Genomic DNA, 7,500 nt, shown 5'->3' with positions numbered 1-7,500 from the left:
CCCTCTTCCTCTTCCTCTATTTACGAATTCACCGCATCTACCATCTGTCTACTTCGTATCCGCGAGGCTGTCATGCCTACTCCTGACCTTGTCAATATGGAATACGGAATTTCAGAAATACCTATTTTTTTATTATTGTTTTTTTTGTGTGTGTGTTTTGTTCGTCAATCTATCATGTGTCTATCATTTTATGAAGGAAGGAAAGATAGATTCTTGGATTCACACTGATAGATAGAGGGAAAAGAAGAAGGTGCGGCGTGGGGAGGGAGAGATGGAGGGGGATGGGGAAGAGGGAAGAGGGAGGGGGATGGGTAGGAGGGGGAGAAGGAGGGGATGGGGAGGAGGGGAAGAGAGAGGGGGATGGGGAGAGGGAATGGGATGGGGAGGAAAGAGAGAAGGAAGTACATGGGGGGGGGGAGGGAGATAGGGAGGGGGAAAGAGGGGGATAAAGGGAGGGATATGGGGAGGGGGGTTGACGGGGGAAGGGGGGGGGATATGAGAACTTGGGAGGGGGAATGGAAAGATAAATGAGAAACGAGAAGAGGGATATCGGTTGTGCATGAGAGAGAGGGTGGGATATGGGGGGGGGGGGTGTATGGGGGGTGTATGGGATATGGGAAGGAGGAAGGAATATGGGGAGGAGGGGGGATGTGAAGAGAGGAGTATATAGAAAGGGGGAAGGGGAGAGGAAGAGAGGGAGATTGGAGGGGGAGAGGAGATGTGGGGGGGGGGAGGGGGAAGGGGGGGGGGGAGGGATATGGAAGGAGGGAAAGCTATAGGACGGGGGAGGGGGGAGGGGGAGGGGGAAGGGAGAGGAAGGAGAGGAGGAGCGAGGGTTATGCAAGAAGGGAAAGCTATAGGAGAGGGAGGGAAAGAAAAAGAGAGAGAGAGGAGAGAAGGAGAGAAGAGGGGGAGAAGAAAAAGAAAAAAAGGGAGGGGAAAGAGGGGAGAGAGAGAGGGAGAGGGAGGGGGGAGAGAAAGAGAGAGAGAAGGGAGAGAAGGGGGAGAAGAGAGAGAGGAAGAGGAGAGAGGGGAAGAGAGAGAGGAGAGAGAGAGGGGGAGAGAGAGAGAGAAGGGGGGGGGAGAGAGAGGGGAGAGAGAGAGAGAGGAAAAAGGAAAAGGGGGGAGGAGGGAGGGGGAAAGGGGGAGAAGGGGAGAGGGAGAGGGAGAGAAAAAAAAGGGGGAGAGAGGGGGGGAGGAGGGGAGGGGGGAGAGAGGGAAGGGAAAAAGAGAGAAGAAGGGGAAAGGGGAGAGGAAAAGAGGGGGAAAAAGAGAGAGAGAGAAAGAGAGAAAAAGGGGGGGGAAAAGAGGAAAGAGAGAGAGGAGAGAAGAGAGAGAAAGAGAGAAGGAGAGAGAGAAAAAAAGGGAAAGGGGAAGGGGGGGGAGAGAAGAGAGAAGGGGAAAGGAGAAGAAAAGAGGAGGAGAGAGAAAAAGAGAGAGGAGAGAGAGAAAGGAAAGGGGAAGAGAGGGAGGAAGAGAGGAGATGAGAGAGAAAGAAGAGGGGAGGGGAGAGAAGAGAGAGGAAAAGAGGAAGAGGAGAGGGAAAGGGGGGGGAAAAAAAAAGAGAGAAGAGAGGGAAAAGAGAGAAGAGAAAGGGGGAAGAAGAAGAGAGAGAGGGGAGAGAGAGAGGAGGGAGAGAGAGAGAAGAGAGGGGAAAAAGAGAGAGAGAGAGAGAGATAAAGGGGAGAGAGAGAAAAAAGAGAGAGGAAAAGGGGGGAGGGAAAGGGGGGAGAGGGAGGGAGAGAAGGGAAAAGAAGGGGGAAAAGGAGAGAGAAGAGGGGGGAAGAGAAGAGAAAAGAGAGAGAGGGAGAGAAGAGGAAAGAGAGGAGAGAGAGAGAGAGAGAGAGAGAGGGGGGAGGAGAGAGCAAGAGAGAGAAAAAGAGAGAAGGGGAGAGAGGGAAAAGGGAGGGGAGGAAGAGAGAGAGGAGAAGGGAAAGGGGAGAGGGGAAAAAGAGAGAAGAGGAGAGGAGAGAGAAAAAAGAGAAAACCAGAGGGGGAAAAAAGAGGAGAGATGGGGAGAGAGAGAGGGGAGGGGAGAGAGAGAGAGAGAGGGAGAGAAGAGAGGAGAAGGGGAGGGCGAGAGGAAGAGAGGGGGAGAAGAGAAAGATGAAGGGGAGAGAGAGGGGGAAAGAGAAAAGGAAAAGAGAGAGAGAGAATTTTGGGTGAGAAGAGAAAGAGAGGAGAGAGAGGGGAGAGAGGTGGGGGAGGGGGGGGGGGGGAGAGGAGAGAAAGAGAGAGAGAAGAGAGAAAAGAGAGAGGGAGAGGGAAAATAGAGTGAGAGGGAGAGAGAGAGAGATGGGGGGAGAGAAAAAGGGGAGAGAGAGAGATGGAGGAGGGGAAAATATAGGGGGGGGGGGAGGGGGAAAAGGGGGGATAAAAGGGTGCTTTTGGATGCTCTCCCGCTGTGTGGACGGAGGTGAGAAGATGTCAAAAAAGAAGAAGAAAAAAAAAGACATGACATGAAGTTTTTTTTTTCAGTTCTTGATTCTCTTTTATTATTATTATCTTTTTTACTTGTGCTCTTCTGCTGGAGGAAAGGACGGAGGGAAAATAGAGAAACGGGAGAGGGGAAGAAGGGGAGAGAGAGAAAAGAGAGAAGGGAGAGAGGGAGAGGGGAGGGGAGGGGAGGGGGAGAGAGAGAGAGAGGGGAGAGAGAAAAGGGGAGACAGAAAGAGAGAGAGAGAGAGAGAGAGAGAGGAGGGGAGAGAGAGGAGGAGAAAAGAGAGGAAAAGAGAGAGGAGAGAGAGAGGAGAGAGAGAGAAAAGGGGGAGAGAGGGGGACGGGGGAGGAGAGAGAGAGGGAGAGGAGAGGGGGGACAGAGAGAGGAAAAAGATATTTTAAAAAATATATATTTTATTTTATATATAATATATATATAGATATATATTATAATATTAAATATATACACCCCATATATATTAAAGCCCAAAAAAATTAAAAAATGTATAAAAATCACGAAAAAACAACACGCAAGGTAGAACGCAAAAAAGAAAAAGAAAGAAAAGGGAAAAAATAGTAAAAAACACATAAAGATAAAGAGGAAAAAGGACACAAAATTTAAAAAACAATTAGTGCCAGGGCCCCTGCCGTCGCCTTTTTTGGTAAAAAATTTTCGTTTAATTAACGCCAGTGGGTTTTCCCGGTTAAATTTTTAAAGAATGTGTGGTGTGCGTGTGGGGGGGGGGGGGTGGGGTGGGGGGGGGGGGAAGTTGTGTTTTGGGGTTGTGTTTTGGTGTGGGGTGTGTTGGGGTTGTGTGGTGTGTTTGTGTGTTTTTTTGTGTTTGTGTGTTTTTGTGTGTTTGTTTGTTTGGGGGTTTTTTGTGTTTTTTTTGTGTTTGTTTTGTGTGTGTGTGTGTGAGAAAGACAGACACAGGCGAATTGAGAGAACTAAGTGTGCTGTAACTATAGCTAAAAAGCGTCTCTGAGTTTTCAAAGTTAATTTTTTTTAAAGTGGGAAAAGAACCTTTGGGAATTTCCTTTGATCAAAATATTGAAGGGGCAAATCAGAAAAATTTTTAAAAGGAGGGGGGTTTATAAAATTTATTATATTATATATATTAATATATATATATATATATTTTTATATATATATATAAAATTATTATAAATATATTTTTTTTTTTTTTTTTTTTTTTTTTTTTTTTTTTTTTTTCTTTTTTTTCTTATTTTCCACTATAAGTGTTATTTTATATTTTTGTGGGGTTTTCGCTATCTGGATGAATAACTATGTTTATGTGTCTACTTGCGTGTTGATGTTACCCGTTTCTGCTGTTGCATTGAGAAATTTCATGATTTCTTTGTCAAATTTACAGTAATCTAATCCTCTTTTTATCATTTATATATTTATTTATATTTATGAAAATTTTAATATAAAACCCTTATTATATTATCATTTAAGATTATTAATTTTTAATGCCTTTTTTATTTATTTTATTATTATTATTATTTTTATTATTAAATATTATTATTATTATTTTTATTATTATTATTTTTTTATCATTATATTATTGTTGGTTTTTGTTGCTGTGATATTTTTATATTATCTATTTTTATCACTATTTTTGTCATTTTCATTTTTATTATTATTTATTTTTATCATTATTATTTTTTTATTTCATTATTACTATCATTTTTATTAACATTATTATTATCATTTTTTTATTATTTATTTGGTTTTTGTTGGGGAAATTTTTTTTATTAAATTTATTTTTAAAATTTTTGGCATTTTTCTTATTATTATAATTATAATCATTTTATTTTTTTCATATATTTTTTTAACTGTCATTGCTATTTTTTTTTTTTTATTTTCACCACACATTTTTTTTTACATTAAAATTAAATTATTTATTATTTTTATTTTATTTTTTTTTATTATTATTTAAAATTATCATCATTGTTTTTATCTTATTTATTATTATTATATTTTTTTATTTTATTATTATTATTATTATATTATTTTTATATTATTATTTATTATATTTTTTATTATTATATTTTTATTTATTATTGTAGTTGTTTTGTTTTTATCATATTATTATTTTTATCATCACGTCATCGTTTATTTTATCATACATCATCATTATTATTAATGTTATCATCATCATTCCTATCATCATTATCATTACCATTCATTAATGCATTTTAAAAAGGAAAAATCAATGTAAATAAATATTGCTAAATGAAGCAAATTTTTTTCTTTTGTTTGTGAGTTGACACTGAAGATATTGCTTTTCTTTTTATTTCCTTCTTTAAAAAGGTTTGGTCAGTGGGGTATGAGGGTATTGGTGTCAAGGGGATGGTGTCATTAGGGTTCTTTCTTTTTATTATGGGCAAGGGAAGGGGTTTTTTTTTTGGGAAAAAGGAAAAATTTTTTTAAATTTTTTGTAATTTTAAAATTTGAGATACGAAGAAATAGCAATATAAAAAGAATATATTTCTGATTATTATTATTGGTCTAAGCTTTAGAGTTTAAAAAAGGCAGGAAGAAGGAGAAAAAAGAAGAGAGAGAGAGAGAGAGGAGAGAGAGAGAGGAGGGAGAGCGAGAGGGGAGAGAGAGAGGAGGAAAAGAGAGAGAGAGAGAGAAGGGGGGAAGAGAGAGAGAGAGAGAGGGAGAGAGGAAGAGAGAGAGAGAGAGGGAGAAGAGAGGGGGAAAGGGGAGAGAGAGAGAGAAAGGGGAGAGAGAAGAGAGAGAGAAGAGAGAGGGTGGGGAAAAGGAAGAGAGAGAGAGAGAGGGGAAAAAGAAAAGAGAAAAGAGAGAGAGATGAGATGAATGGGAGAGAGAGAGACGAGAGAGAGAGAGAGAGAGAGAGAGAGAGAGAGAGAGAGAATAATAAATATGCAAGAAAACAAGCAAACAAACAAACAAACAAGGGATTTTTTTTCACTTATCTATTTATTATCTTATCTCTATGCTAGATTTATATTTCTATATTTATATTTATGTCTATATGTATATCTATATCTATGTATTTATACCTATATTTATATTTATATCTATATTTGTATCTATATTTATTTTTATATTTGTATCTATACTTATATTCATATTCATATCTATATTAATATCTATATCTCTCTTCTATTCTATTTTTCATCTATTTATTAATTCTTACGAAAGCGATGTTATTGTCAATACTGATGATAATGACTTGACATGCAGGTAAACAGACACATCTATGCACACATACACCACCATTTATCTGACTGCTAATCTGTCTGCTTGTCTGCCTTTTCGTGTTTCTGTCTCTGCATGTATGTCCACCTCTCTCTCTCTCTCTCTCCCTCTCTCTCTCTCTCTCCCTCTCTCTCTCTCTCTCTCCCTCTCTCCCACTCTCTCTCTCTCTCTCTCCCTCTCTCTCTCCCCCCTCTCTCTCTCTCTCTCTCTCTCTCTCTCTCTCCTCTCTCTCCTCTCTCCTCTCTCTACTCTCTAATATATATATATATATATATATATATATATATATATATATATATATATATATATATATTATATACATATCTATCTATACTGTCTATCTATCTATTATCTATCTATCTTCTATTATCTATATAGACCACATACACACACACATACACACACACACACACACACTCACCACACACACACACACACACACAACAAAAACACACACACAACACACAACACACACACACACACACACACAACACACACACATCAAACATATATATATATATTTATATATATATATATTATATATAATAAAATATATATATATATAGATAATATATATATATATATACAACACCACACACACATGTGTGTGTGTGCAATGGTATGCTTATGGGCTTCTCTTGCCATTTCCTTCGCAAGAGCCACTAGGCGGATGCTAGATGAACAGAATGGCAGATGTAATGTTCATCTTCTGAGGCTGAGAGGCTCTGTAACCGAGAAGAAGGACGGTAAAAAGGCGACCAAGGATAACGGAGGATAAAGACAATAAAAAGGCGACCAAGGATAACGGAGGATAAGGCAATAAAAAGGCGACCAAGACAATAAAAAGACAATGGCGTATGATAAAACCCCAAGGGACGAAAGTGAGTGAAAGGTTAAGGAGGAAGAAGGATAAGGGAAGAAGGGATATGTCACAATGTATGTAAAGAAGAAGAAGGAGTAGAAGAAGAAATAATTATATATATATATATATATACATATAAAAAATATATATATATATATATATATATATATATATAGATATATATATAATATAGTGTATATATATATAATATATATATATATATATATATATATATATATTTTATATATATATATATATATAATTACTTATATTTTGATAAAAGTGTGTGTCTATGTTCGTAGAAGTGTATGTTTTTATAAAACATCTCTATTATTATCAATATTTCTTTATGACAAAGTGATTTAACAAATAATGATGCACTTTACTCAGAAATGTCTTCTCTTCCACACAAAATTAGTTCTAAGAATGCGAAATGTAAAGAAAAAAAAGAAAAGAAAAAGAAAAAGAAGAAAAAAAAAGAAGGGGAAAAAAATATAAATTATATAATGAAATAAAACTGTCTTCATTTTTTTTTCTCTATCTTTCTTTTTCTTTCTTTTTTTTTCTTTCTTTCTCTCTTTCTTTTTTCTTTCTTTCTCTCTCTCTCTCTCTCTCTCTCTCTCTCTCTCTTTTCTTTCTTACAGCCTGTGATGGTTTGAAATTAGATGAAACATAAAGAATTACGTGACTTTAGTGAAAGTCGTTCGTTCGCGTCTTAATATAACTTTATATTAATTTGTAATTTGTTTACGAAGCTCGTGAGGGTGAAAGAAAGAGGAAGAGAGAGGGAGAGGAGGAGGGGGAAACGTGGAGAGAAGGAGAGAGAAAGAGGAAGAGAACGAGGGAGAAGTTTAAGGAGAAAAAGATGAAGACAGAGAGAGGATGGGAGGGAGAAAGGGAAAAGAGAGGAAGAGGAAGAAAGAGGAAGAGAGGGAGGAAGGAGGAAAAGAAAGGGAATACGAGG

This window comes from Penaeus monodon, chromosome 43 (genome assembly GCF_015228065.2).
Source record: "Penaeus monodon isolate SGIC_2016 chromosome 43, NSTDA_Pmon_1, whole genome shotgun sequence".
In the NCBI taxonomy this organism is placed as follows: Eukaryota; Metazoa; Arthropoda; class Malacostraca; order Decapoda; family Penaeidae; genus Penaeus; species Penaeus monodon.
Note: the sequence above shows the minus strand (reverse complement) of the source record.